This window comes from Poecilia reticulata, chromosome 7 (assembly GCF_904066995.2).
Source record: "Poecilia reticulata chromosome 7, P_reticulata-male-v2, whole genome shotgun sequence".
Classification (NCBI taxonomy): domain Eukaryota; kingdom Metazoa; phylum Chordata; class Actinopteri; order Cyprinodontiformes; family Poeciliidae; genus Poecilia; species Poecilia reticulata.
This window is the reverse complement of record NC_088836.1, coordinates 27847652-27861595: the sequence shown is the minus strand read 5'-3', so window position 1 is coordinate 27861595 and position 13944 is coordinate 27847652. Positions and strand designations below refer to the sequence as shown.

The 13944-nt window shown below is 40.4% G+C and overlaps 1 protein-coding gene across 7 annotated transcripts in view; it reads right to left on the bottom strand.

The window, feature by feature from the left end:
* Window positions 1–13944, bottom strand: part of plxna2 (plexin A2) — a 217896-nt gene that overhangs the window by 192672 nt on the left and 11280 nt on the right. Inside the window, exon 1 of one of the 7 annotated variants that reach the window (XM_081609240.1) lies at window positions 5768–6405. The exons of the other annotated variants lie outside the window; for them this stretch is intronic. The gene's annotated coding sequence lies outside the window, so the exon portion shown is untranslated. Of the gene's footprint in view, window positions 1–5767; window positions 6406–13944 lie in introns of those variants that run through there. 7 annotated transcript variants of the gene reach the window in all.

The following is a 13944-nucleotide window of genomic DNA, read 5'->3' as shown; positions in this document are numbered from 1 at the left end:
CTCATATACTCTTACATGACCTGAACCAGGGTGTAATCCATGCCACCAATCGAAGGCTCACCTAAAGACAGGTGCACTTACATGAATTGTTCCCATCCCCCCCACCCCCCTCCAGCCTTACTTTTACTAAAAACCGCTGTGTGTTTTGCCTGTTTGGAGGCTCATGCCTAAGGAATAATCCTACCAGGCACTCCCACCACAGCTATACTGGTGGGTTTTACCTCATCATTGCCGTCTGTCATCCAGGGAGAGCAGATTTCTATTAGGAGGCATTTCCATAAATCTAAATTGTAAAGGGCTCTGGTGAGAGGAGAGGGAATTCTCGACGGGCGGAGAAAATAAACAACAAAAGAAGGATGTCAGCGGAGAGACCACAGGATCAGATATCCAACCTCAGCTCAGACTGGATCAGGCTTTTTGATTGACACTATACACATAATATCAAATTGCAGGGCCATGACGAGCCTGAAAGCATGCTGTTGTCACTTTGAAAGTCAATACAGTGGTACGATATCTTTGGCCAGGAAAAGAACTTAAGCGGAATTAGCAGAGGTGTACCTAATGCTGAAAAACCAATACCAGTAAACTACTAGTAGTTTACTACTAGTAGTAAACTACTAGTAAACTACTAGTTTACTACTAGTAGTAAACTAGTAGTAAACTACTTTACTACTAGTTTACTACTAGTAGTAAACTAGTAGTAAACTACTTTACTACTAGTTTACTAGTAGTAAACTAGTAGTTTACTACTAGTTTACTAGTAGTAGTAAACTACTAGTAGTAAACTAGATTGGGGTGTAACAGAATATTCAATATTTTCCAGAAAATTTTTCTTTGCGTGTTTTCACAAATACAGGTTTTATTATTTTCACATTTTTCTACGATTGAGAACTTCCTTCATGAAAACTGAAGGCAAGTTCTGATGTCGTCACAATTGGGAAAGCCAGAAGGTTTTGTTATGCCGCAATGCTTAAAGATTCAACGTGAATGTGCTGATGTTAGCACTGTAAACTGAAAGCAGCCATTAGCCATTCAGGAGTGAGACTGCACTGGTGAGTGGCAGCTCCCTACGTAAAATATTAACGATAAGGACAAACACAGCCGCAGCACACAATATTGTAAGCTCCGGCAAAATGGGAGTAATTTTGTCCCATAAAGTATTTAGCGGGCTCTGTTGAAATGAAGCATGCAACTAAAACTGAATCAACTGGGACTCCAAATTAAATGTTACACTTCAGGAAGTTTAGCCAAGCTAATATTTATAACTGCAACAATTTAAAAAAATGCAGTTGTGCATTTTCTACATTTGAATTGACTTCTTTCTGCCAGTTTCTAAACTCAAACACATTTAAGGGTTACTGAGTCAGAGAAATGAAATGGACTTGGCTGGCACAGCAGATAACAGGTGCAAAAAATAATAATAAAAAACAGCCAGAGGGCATTGGTCTGAATCGGCAACTAATGGAAATAAATAGATTAGTCAGTTTGACAGGCTGTACAGCAATTATATAGGATAAACTTTAGATCATTACCAACATACGCCAGCGTACTTGACAAATATATCTAAAGAGCATTTAAAATCTAAAGTTAGAGTGAGTGATTCTTTTCAAAGTTTTACTTTTGTTAACTGATTAATGGAAAACCATAAATTCCCAGAGAATTGCACAAGACAGTATATGCATGCAGTACTTGGTGGGGGCTCCTTTTGCATTAATTGCCGTGTCATTGTGGCGTTTAGATAACGGTACTGCTGAGGTTTTAAAGAAGACTAGCTTGCTTTTATGTCTGCCTCTAGCTCATCTGCACAGTTAGGTCAGATGAGTTCCTCGTCTTTATGACAGTACTCCACTGATTCCCAAGCACAAAGATACACTGATCAATAGATCAGGTATTGGTGTTTTTGATTGAGTGTGGAGGTGCAAAGTCCTGCTGTTAATTGAAAACAAAATCTAATCTGATCCTTTTCCCCTCGTCAGAGGTAAGATGTCTCTGCTGCTGGAGTGGCTTCACCAGATGCAGCCCATGTTCGGGACACGTCTGTGTATGGTGGCTCTGACTACAGCAGCAGTAAAACCTCTTGTTAAACTTTCACTAAACTCAAACAGGCATTGCTCAACAACCCACTGAAGACTGTGGTTATTCCTCTTGCTTGTATAAGTTTTCCCTCATATCAACTTGCCGTTAATAAGCTTGGTTACAGCAATCAGAACAGCCAGATTCCTCTGCATGACCGTTTTCTGGTTTGCCCTCCAAGTGGGCGTATGTTAGCAGCTATCTGCTGAACAAGTCAACTGTGTTCCCTAGGACTGAACATTTCTGTATTCAAAATCCTCTCTTTAGTCTTATGCCATATTCTGTTTCTCCATGAGAGTTAATTTTGAGTTATTAGTCAACAAAATTATAGAAAGAAATGCTTTGAATATATAATCAATCTCTAAGGAATCATTCTCATTTACGAACTTCATCATACTGTAATTTATTTAATGTGCCTGGATTGTGGGAGACACCAACTCAAGAACACAGAGATGACATTAATCCAACAAGATCCAGCCTCAGGATGACCTGTGAGCTCGTGTGTCCTTGCAAGCACCAGCGGCGATATTGTAGGCATTTCTGTTGGTGCACGAGTTTTGTTTATATGAATGCTTTCTTATCAGCAGCTTACCACTGCAGAGGAACTATTTGCCCTGAGCTGCAGGCTGGTAAACAAACCCTGGACTTGACTTTTCTGCTGGTTTGGCCTCTGCCCAATCACAATTAAGCAGCAATAGAATTTGTCCCCAGCAAAATAATCATGCAACATCTTCGCATAAGCGCCACCGAAGGGATCTGCTTTGCATTTAAGTGTTCTAATAAAGATAACATTAAAAATGGCTTCCGTTTTAGTAAGTACATATCAACATGCATTCATTCACTCCCTAGCAACTCTCTTAATCATTTGTCTCATCAAGATCATAGTGCTTAAGCCCGGAACTGTGGTCAAGGCGACTTACTGCTGGAGGGATTTAGGGATCAGGAAATGATGAAGGGGGGATGCGAAGCAAAGAGGGGAAATCTAAATCAGATAAGAAAATAATATTAAAATAATTTAAAAAAAAAAACAGTTTGTGCCAGCTTGTAAAATTTGGCAAGATGACAGAAAGTAAGATATACGAGCAGTAAAGAGAAAATGGTTATATAAATAGCAAAAAAGGAGTGGAAGGAAGGGAGGGAGGCAGGAAGGCAAAAGTGATGCAGTCAGTATTCCAGCTGGGTAACAAGCTGATACAGCCACAGTGGCAGCCACAACTCAAGAACTCGGTGTGGTACATCCGTTATTATCCGGTGCAAATTCACACCGCCTGACTGGCAGTGAGAGCCGGGTCAGTTTCAGAGTGAGAGGAAAAAGGGTTACAGAGGTGTGGATTTAAAAAAAAAAAAAAAAAAGTTAACAAAAATCTAGATAGGACTGTTCCCCTGGCCTAAGTGTACGCTACAGCCACTCATTAAACACAGAGACCTGTCATTTTACTTAGCAGACGCCAGACAAAATCCAAAATGGTTATATAAGACTTTCTGGGGGGATGAAAACCTCTTGGGAAATCCTGTCAGTCAAAGTAATCCCTTCAATTTTTCCAGCTACTGTTCATCTAAGGACTGTATGATATAGCCTGCAGCTCTGTAATCACACGCTGGCTGAAGGGATGAGGCCATTCTGGATTGACGGAGAGCCAGGCACTGGAAACCCAGCAGGACGCACGCACTTCAAGTCATCTCCACCATTAAAAACTCGATTAAAAGATTCCCCTGGTATGCATACATATCTTAAGAAACTCATATTATAGATACAACAGGGGAAACAGAGGTTATTTTTGAGCATTACATAAAACAATATTCATGAGGTGAGACTGGGATCTGTTGGAATAAAGACAACTGGGCCTGTGATGTAACAGAAAGACTGCTTTGCTGCAAATGAAATCAATTAGCTGTCAATGCAATTAACAGGACTGTGGAATATTAATTTAACTCCATGGTTTGAATCTTGATAATATTCTACAAAACTTCCCGAGGCCAATGCTATTTGTGCATCTTGCAATGCAAACATCACATAAAAGAGTGTTGTGAGCCGAGAGTTCAGTTGTAATAGGAATGACTGGAATTCATGCAGCTGGAGTTAAGGCTCCCAAACTAACAGATTTTCTGCTGCGTTCGCACTTCTTGTTTTTGTTGAGTTTTTGTTTAAGATCAGCCTTTTTGTAGCAACTCACAGACATGAGTACCCAAGGGAATCTGACAGAAGCTGTGATTAAAAAGTTTATATGAATTCTGTATGCATCTTTTTTACGATTTTGATTTTTTTTTTTTTGTTCACATTAAGGTCACAAACATGAATTAACTTCTTACTGTGGCTAACCGTGGAAAACATGCCCATTTGTACAGCACAGACCTCAGAAAGTGGGAAGAAGCTGGTGTTCTGGTCATGTCAGTGATAATTCTTCACAGTTACACAGAAGAACAATTTTTTTTATATTGAAATCTCTGTTCAGGTAAACATATTGCTATGCTTTCATTGCAAGACAAATACTTTTAATTCTTAAGACCACACTTGAAGTCTGAAATTTCAGCCATCACTTGTCGTTTTCTTCCTTCCTTCAAAGCTGTGGTACAAGTTGGGAGTTGTGTTCAGCGTGACCTGTTGCTCCTTTGCTACACATTTGACGACATTATCTAAAACACATGGCTCTAATTAATTGAATTGGAAAGATTGGCAGGGAACTAATCTGTATACGCTCCATGACCTGTTCACCTTCTTCAAATGTACAAACATCATTTCGTGTCCCCAAACTGACCGTTTCGCTGTTTTCTCACCATATTCGATTACTGGTCAAGCCGCCTAAACATGCAAGTCTGATTAAGCCTAGACAGAATCTGAGTCAACAGCGAAAACATCAAGAAAGAACTAGCATCATGGAGCATGACTCTGTTTACATGACCAAAGGTCAAAACTGAAGCTCCACATCCATTTCCCAGAGCTTTAATTCACCTCGCTTGAATTTTTTTCCTATTCATTAAATGTGTCAGAACTAAGAATTTCCACAACTTTTTGGTCAACATTTTATCTTCAACTGAGGTATGCTGTGACACACTTTTTTTAAAAGTTTCATAAAAAATAAAATCATACAAATTTGTACGCTTTGATGTATGAATATTTATAATCTTGAAATTCTTTTTTTTTTCCCCAGCTAGATTAAAAAAAAAAATCTAAAATCGATAAAATTGAAAACAGTAGATCTGACCTCAATAAAGAGCTGGAAATCAGCATCAGTGGATTAATTAACAATACAAACTGAACACTCCATGCATTTGTTATTAAATGAGAATGTTGGAAAACATAAAATATATTTTGGGAATTGTTTTGTAAACTTTAACAGGAGGAAGAAATCTTCCCTCATGGTGTTCAGGACCTGCTATAACCCTGAACATAATGCAGCTTGACTCTAAAACACACACAAGCGTCTGAGGACCATTAAAGTCTATTTTCAGGACGTCTCCGCTGAGGCACATATAACAGATGCATTATCACACCGCAGCAAAGGGCTCAGCCTCTCTCCTGTTCGCTCCCTCCGTCTGCTGCTCTCTCTACCTCCTGCCTAATAGAGGCCCTTCTAATTTCATCAAATGTGATAAAGCACCACAAAATCAAGTCTGCAGCTAGTTACTTAGCCCAATCTCCCTTTGGATGAGAGGCAATAACAGCATGTGGTGAGGAAATTGGGTGCTTACTCACTCAGAAGGATGCATGCCTAGCAAGCAGAATGTGCTGGTTACGGCAAAGACTCACAGAAGACCACAAGCACGAGGAAGGAGCGAAACCCGCCACGGTCGCAACAGCAACACTTAAAAGGTGGCTTCTTGACCACTGAAATGAGACATATGTAATATTATGGCCACCTGTTCACAATCAGCAGAGTGAAGAGGAGCAAGATCCCAGGAGCACATAAACTGTCAGGGTGGTTAAGAAAGATTTCTGTGAAATTATTTCAACAATTGAAACAGTTGAAAAGCTGTTGATTCAAAACTCGACTAAGGAATAAACCTACAACACATTTAAATGCAAACCTAGCTCGGACTTACAATGTGTATAAATAATAGAGCTCGCCGCTGTACTTTTTCTAACTCGGTGCTGTCACTCGGAGCGTGCATAAAAATGCACCTGACGGTCCTCTGGAGTGCAACAGCTGCTGCAGGGCTATGCCAGGACACAAGTGAATAGGATGGCACAAAGCTCAGAGAGCAGGCTGGCTGAGTGACAGAGGGCCTTGCTGGATCCGAGCTGAAGCACACATGCATGCCCTCCAGGCTGTTCCGTGTGAACCTCCGTACAGGATGCAGTGCTGGCTGGGACACGGTGGAAACTAAAGCATTGGCTGGTTTCCTTTGAGCCCCTGTGCTTAGAGCAGGCGAATCGCCATAGTGAGCTTTTTTCTAACAATGCTTTCAAATATTTTTAGAAGAGACTATTATTTCCTCTGACAGGATATTTGGCTGCTATTTATTAAAGAACTGTACTCTACTTTGAGCACATGATACACATATATTGAGGATTGTAGAATTATCCGTGAAATATTTTAAAACAAATGTTTTAAAAAGTCACCACACATACTGCTAAGTCTTGTTAATATGATTCCAGAAAATTAGCTGTAGAAATTAGGATAGTGTCACTCATTCGCCTACTGCTGCACACCACTGTTCAGCTGGCTTATAGAAAGGTCCAACACTTTTTCTTACTCTCTATACAAAAAAAAAAAAAAATCTAATTTGATCATACAAATGCAGAGAGTCATGGTGTGGAAAAGAGTCTAGAAGCAAACATATTGCACTTAGCATAATTGTCCTCACTTTCTTGTGTTGGGATGATAGGAAGAAGGGAGCAGGAAGGAAGGAAGGAAGGAATGTCATGGTGACCTACAAGGTCTTTGATGAAAACAGCATTTTGGCAGAGAACCAAGCAATTTGTAATTTCATTCAGTGTTTCTGTGAAGGTTGTGTATTGTATTGTACTGTATTGTACACCAGGGATGGGTGCATCCATTTATCAGAGCACCTCTGTGATAAAGCACAAAGAACCAAGGATCAGAAGGAAAGGAAAAGAGGTCCAATTCTCATTATGTTCGGAGCCACAAGGGCACAAGGGTGAAAAAAAGGCCTTGTAAGACCTGAGCAGTCAAGAAACACTGGAAGACGTTGCACCCCACAATCTAGTCCTATCCTAGGAATTGTATTTCTTCCTTACACATTCCTCTTTTGTCTTCTCTCAGTGACTCAGAGCTGATGATCTGACACATTTTTGGTGAATCAGGGAAACTCCTGCAGCCTGAAATGAGACTGAGGTGAATAACTTAGGAGATTGTGGCAAAGAACATATGCGCGATTCCTATACTTCACAGGTTCCATGAGAGTTAGAGCAGTATGAAGAGCAACTCCAGCCAGTCCGCTACAGTGAACCTGGGAATAAGTGGTTCACACTCATTTTCACAGGCCAGAGATTTCTGATTCAGTCCCCCTGCTCTGTGATAGATTTAACACCGAGACAGCCGGGCCATTCATAATCTGCAGACACATGCTGGAGAACATATTTTATATGTGGCTGCTGAGCCTCATATGACTTTGTTAGTAGTCCTCCTATGCTACATCTTGATATAGCCGCTAAAGCAAAAAGGCTCGATGTTTCTGGAGAGTAAGGAATTGATGTAATCGCAGACACTTGGATGTGCATAAGTAGGTCTTCAGAAAGAGAGGAGTGTGATTTTTTATAGGGGATGGGAATTATCTAAATCCATGCCTAGCAAGAAATGGACTGTAATTCCTGCATTGATTTGACTGTATGTAAAATGTTGGGCAAGAGAAGTACTAGCATAAAGCGCTTTAGAGAAACTGCTCTCTAGTGAAGTACCCCGCCTGGGTTTAGCCACCAAATCACTTTCACAAGCACAGCCTCTTCTTAAGATTAATGCAACACTGGTTTTCTGGGAATTATGTTTGATCAAAGACAAATCTCTGTTAGTGAGATGGTAAAATTAGCATCAGCTTTTTTGTGAAGCTTTTTCCCCCAGCAAGTGAGGTCAGCTGGGACTACATGGAACAGAGCAAGGCAAAACCTAAAAAATGCGACTTAAATAAATCACAATCAGCCTTTACAATGTGGCCACTATCATTTACGGGTGATGAATTGCAATAGCACAGTGGGATCATTTTTCACAGTAATCACGGGACAGACTGTTTGCTTGAAACAAAAACACTTTTTAACTGAAATCTGTCAAATGAACGTGCGATCGATTGTAACAATTCCAAAAATGGATGGAGTGAGTACTTTTGCTACAAAGATCATCAATATGGCTTCATGGCAGAAATAGAGGAACATAGGACCAACTTCTCATCAATTGTGAAATACAATATCTGTTGGAAACACCCGTTGCCCGAAGACTATGAAACAACTGGAATTCTGGTTTTTGGTTGGGGGAGGAGGAAAGAAGGTAGCACTAATTCACCACATGTGTTGTAGCATTAGCTTAAATTGAGCTTTTTTAGCATCAAACAATCTTTTGTTAAAGTTAATGATGGCTGGACACAAGTGTCCTTACTTTTAGGATTTCAAATTACGGCCATTGTCATGAGTGGTCATCTGCCACTGTGATTAATCACAGGTAGTTTGGGAACACTAGGTTGCCAGTTTGCTGAGTCTTAACCCTTCTGCTCTTTCTCCTCACTTCATAAATTACCATGTACATCTTCACTCAGTGAACTTATATTTGCTTTGCAATCATACTTTGATATCGCAATTTTTTTTGACAAATATATTTTACACTAATACCCTAAGTTGGTTATTGTAAACATAGCAACATTACTCACTTGTCCACGACTTTTGGTTGTCTTGTTTCTTCCTTTAATGTTTTGTTTCTTTTTTTGACTAAGCTCTTGATTATGGAATTGCTATAATCTTTGTGACCAACATGTTAGACCCCAGTTAAATGATGACATCCAGTACGCCTTCTAAAGAGAGGAAATATGAGGGCCGGGGGACATTAAAACATGAACAGAGAGCACAGTATTAACTGAAGAAAAATCCAATTCAAGAGCATTCCCATGCTTGGTCAGTATGAACTAAGCCAAACCGAGGAATTTCTCTGTGGCAGTTTCTTCCTCGTATTAACATTTTCTCAGACCACACACACAGATGATGGAGCTCAGTGAGCCACGCTGCGGCTCGACCACTTTAACAGAGATCCCTGGGTTTAGCGAAGCAGCAAAAGGAGGTTGCTACAAGTCATCCAGTCTCCATTCATCCATCTGAGGGATGTAACTGAGATTTCAATTCTAGTCAACAATTAGCATGTTTTTGGCAGAACCTACGGGTATGACGCTAAAGTCTGTGAAACACAGCAGTGGGCAGTCTGAGTATTTCCTTCTATCACAAAACTCTATCATTTCTCAATTGGTGGGTAGACGAAGAAAAAATATGGAATGGGGTACTTGGCAGGCTCTCTTTCAGCCAAACTAAACAACCCTGCTGCTGTTACCCTATAAACTGCATCAGCAATGATGAAAACATATAATCATACTCCAGCAAAAAAGTGCAATAACAGGAAGGAGGGAAAAAAAGATTAAATCAACTGTTTGTTACCCTCGAGAAAACGTAACCAAGGAGGGGGAAAAAAGCCCCATTCAGCATTTCATCAGCAACATAAATAGGAGCAGCTGGGGCTCGCTAACATGCTGAAGTGGGCTAATTAGGACACTTGGTGGTTGGTTTACTGTTGTTTTAGAATGGCTTGGACGGACTGTGAGTGACTGAGTCCACTTTCATTTTATTCTTCATGGCCACACTTCAAACCAACAACACGTACTGTATTTCCTGTGAGATCAAAGGGTGGCGAGGGAGGGAGTGAGCCGTTTCCCAGCCTTCAATTTTCTGTACTCAATCTGGTGCAAACACTATCACTTAGTTATTCTTCTCAGTGCCACAGAGCTCTCTTAACTTTCATGAAAACAGTTTTGCCTTCCTGTTCCGACCCTCCCTTGCAGCTTCCCCCTCTCTTCCTGTATGACTCAGTAGAATAAGTCAAAAAATCCCACACCTCCCTTCTTCTTCCATTGTTTTGCAGCAATGCTGTGTTTCTGTGGACTGGAAGTAGACTCAGACTGGAATGACATTCTTGCAGTTTAATGAACTTGAGGAAAAAAAATACTACATTCTCTGCATAACTTAAAAGAAATTTGACACCCTGAATTGTCCTCTGACTCTACAAGAAGCTTGTGCTCTTTCCAACACTTTGCCTTCAATGTGTCATGACAACGCCTTTCCATTATGCCGTCTAAAACTATTTTTAGGAGCGTTGAACTGAGAAGTAGCTTGTATAAGCCCAGCAGTTTCAGGTAACTGCTACTGCCGCTAGTCTGATGGAGCTGTGTGGGGAAGGAGCGGGGGAGGGGCAATCTGTCAGACCGAACCTTGGCTGGGAGACTGCAGCTCCAAAATGATTAGTTGGGCTGTATGCTCAGGTAGTCAGCTTGCAGTTGACTGTTTCACAGATCGACTGCCCGCAGGTTCCTAACTGTAGCTTTGTGTTACTTTCATAAGAGTAATGGGTGGCAAAAGAGGTGCTTTTGTAGTTTGTACAAGGCAGCTAACTAGTAGTATTGTGCAGCAACAGGTGGGGGAGGATCAGAATCTGTTTAATCTCTGGGCAGCCAGAGAAAACTTTGGTAACTATGCAACTTCTAATCCAGTTTCATGCCGTGTTAAACAGCAAAACATTATGTGATTATGGAAAATGTAGGAATTTTAAGACCAGAACTTTTCAAGCCTTCCCATGATACCAGCCTATTATCAGATTCTCAGGGCTCAGAAGAAAAGTGTACATTTATGTCACCAGATGTAGTCACATGACAACAGTGCCTGAGTTATGCAACAAGAAATAATGTACCTTTTTAGTATCACCAGAACTATGCCTCCTACGAACAGATACAACTCTAGTCATTTTGAAACTTTCTCTTTCATAAAAAATACTTTTAAAAAGAACTTTGTATACCCTGATACCGGTAACCAGCCAATGCCAAACTGAAACTGGGAGTTTTGAGCACGACTGAGATGACTCCTCAATATTTGAACAGTTGTGGTGGAACATCGAGTAAGAAATATTCATTCTATTCTCTGCAACAAGATTTTACTGAGGCTGTCTCTACGAACAACCATCAAACACACACACATATGCATGATTGCGTTGTCATCCTCTTGTTTCATCTACCTACAGCATCTAACTGACAAGCATTATCAGTGACAGCTTTTTGTCTCTAGTGCGTTGGAAGCTCATGAATGACACCTTTCTGTTGCATCGTGTTTCAGAAAGATTAAGTCATACATCTAAGCTATTAATACATTCACAAGTCATAATTCTGTTACTTTCATTCATAAACTCTTGCAGTAAGCGTCCTTTATTGCCACAAGCCGCTTATATGTAGCATCATATTTTAGAAAGAGCTTCTTTTGGTAGGGTTTGAAAGAAGAAGCTTCATGAGAACTTTAGTCTGTGTTGTTTTCTTTGCTTTCCCCTTTTCTCGTTTGTTGCGTCAAGCGGTAGCATTCAAAGACAGGTGGGGTTGTTTACCTTGACACAGAGCTACTGCACATGTTCAGTGCCTCGGGGACCCAGGCAAACACGCACACACACTACATTTCAGCTTTTCAGACCTTAAGCCGTTGAAGCAGCTAATGCTTTGTACAACACAACCCACAAACGCTGTAGCCTTGGCAGAATAAACAAAACCAAGGTGTCCTTTATCAGGCACGTCAATGTCTGCACAAAAGGAATCCATGGAAAATTTACATAGCGGTGAGAAGAACTGGGTGTGTTCTCACCAACACATGCCTAAGAAAGTGGCAGCACGTATCCGGTATACCGCCTTCTCCGGGTTTTTTTCACATTTTTGATAAAGAATGCAAACTAGATCTAAGCCTGCAGTTCTCAAAATGCAGGTGAATTAAAGCATGTGCCATAATCTGGAAGCATCTGAGCCATTTGCCAGTCCCCTCTGGCGCGCCTCCACCCAGCTCACGGTTTGTCTCACTTCCAACCTCCCAAAACAGACGGGAAAGAATGAAGCGAAGCAGAAGAAAGGGTTGATGCTGTGTCTGTTATTCAGTAAAACAAAACCTATCCTCTTTGTAAATTTGGAAGAAAAAAACAACAACAAAAAAAGCATCCATTACAGGACTAAACACCACTCAGAAAAAAAATGGTCCTAATTTAATCCGATGTTTGCAAAAACAACACCCAAAACACCGTGCTTGCTTTGTAATAACATGCAAATTCCTCTCACCTATTCACCCCTGTCAGGTGGAGCATGTTTTCTGAGAAATGTGGGGGTGGACTTGTGGCAGGCAGTGAGGTTGGTGCAAATTACCTAATTGTAAACATAATACCTACGAGTTCAGAGACGCCTCCTGCAATGAGGAAAAAGTGTTAAAAGTCAGGGGTAATCCAGATTTTCCAATATCTACAATATTATCTAAAAAAATATCCAATATGCTCTTTCTACACCAACAATGTTCAGCAGCATTTTCACCCAAAGTGTATATTAATTCCAAACTGTTGCAGATTAATACAAGAAAAGATGCTCATTCATTTCATTCATGTATAAACCTGCCTGGTCCCTTGTTTCATCACTTTTCTCACTCCTCCCTTCTTTACCTCGTGCCTCTCTTTAGGCAGGCAGATGTTTCGGAGCAGTCATATTTAATCAGCATCTTTATGGACAATACAGGAATTTTAAGTCCTATGCCGGAAAAAAGCCTCGGCTGTCACACTCTGGATAATTGCCTCTGATGCCCAGATTCATTCTTCCCTTCAACGCTCCAGAAATGACAATGCTCTTGACTGACATTGCAGCTGATGTGGGAGAATGTCGAGAATTCAGATTTTGTGTTTGGCCCTGCATGATATCGCATCACATCATTTATCCTGCACTAATTATTTGATTTGAAAGTTTCTCAAAGACACTGCTGTCACGATTCCCATTTCATTTATGATGACAGGGGAAGAATAATGTGTCCATGTGGGCGAGCTCCCACTGTTCCAATGACTACATGCAGTTTCCCTTTGATAGCAAAAGTCCAGTAGAAAGTAAGAGTGATGGAAAAACAACATCCAACTTCAACTATGATAGAACCAACTTGAGAGTTTAAAAACGTTGCTATGATTAGTCATGGCAAGGGATTTAACAATACTTCCAAGTCACAAGACCATACAAGGTGTTTGTATACCAGAACAAGACAAGATTTTAGTGACATTTCTGGAAAACCTAAGTAATTTTTTTATTATTTTCACAAAAGATTAAGTGTTTCAAGGCATGTGTTTCAACCAATCATGCTTTCAGGTTGCCACAAAAGATTAACACTGACAAAAGTCGTTAGATTTGTCCCTAGTCATATTTTTGAAAGTGGCTAGAGGGTTCTGAAAGTTGCTAAATATCGAGACAACGTCACTAACTTGTCAAACTGTGCTCTTATCCTGACCACAGGTCATCTTCACACTGGGCCATGCCTCTCATTGCACTACTTGCTTTGCTCAAATCTCTCAAAATTTGTCTGGAGGTGAGGTAATGCTTAGATATTAGCAACTGCAGTGGTTTGAAGACTATTTCACTGTGTAAGGTATATTTGGTCTTTGAACTATCAAAATAGGCAGTTATAATTGTTTTCACAGAGAGGGATTCAAGTATTTGATGATTTTAGCTATTGGGGGTCAGTTCAATCAAACAGATTGAGAAAACTGTTGCTAGCAGCATAATGGAAAAGTCTTGCCATTTTGAAACTACCTTGGAATGTCTTGGTACCAAGATTCAAACTTAAGTCACTTATCTGTGCTTTTAGGGCTCAAACTAATAGAATAAACATATGTCCCCAGA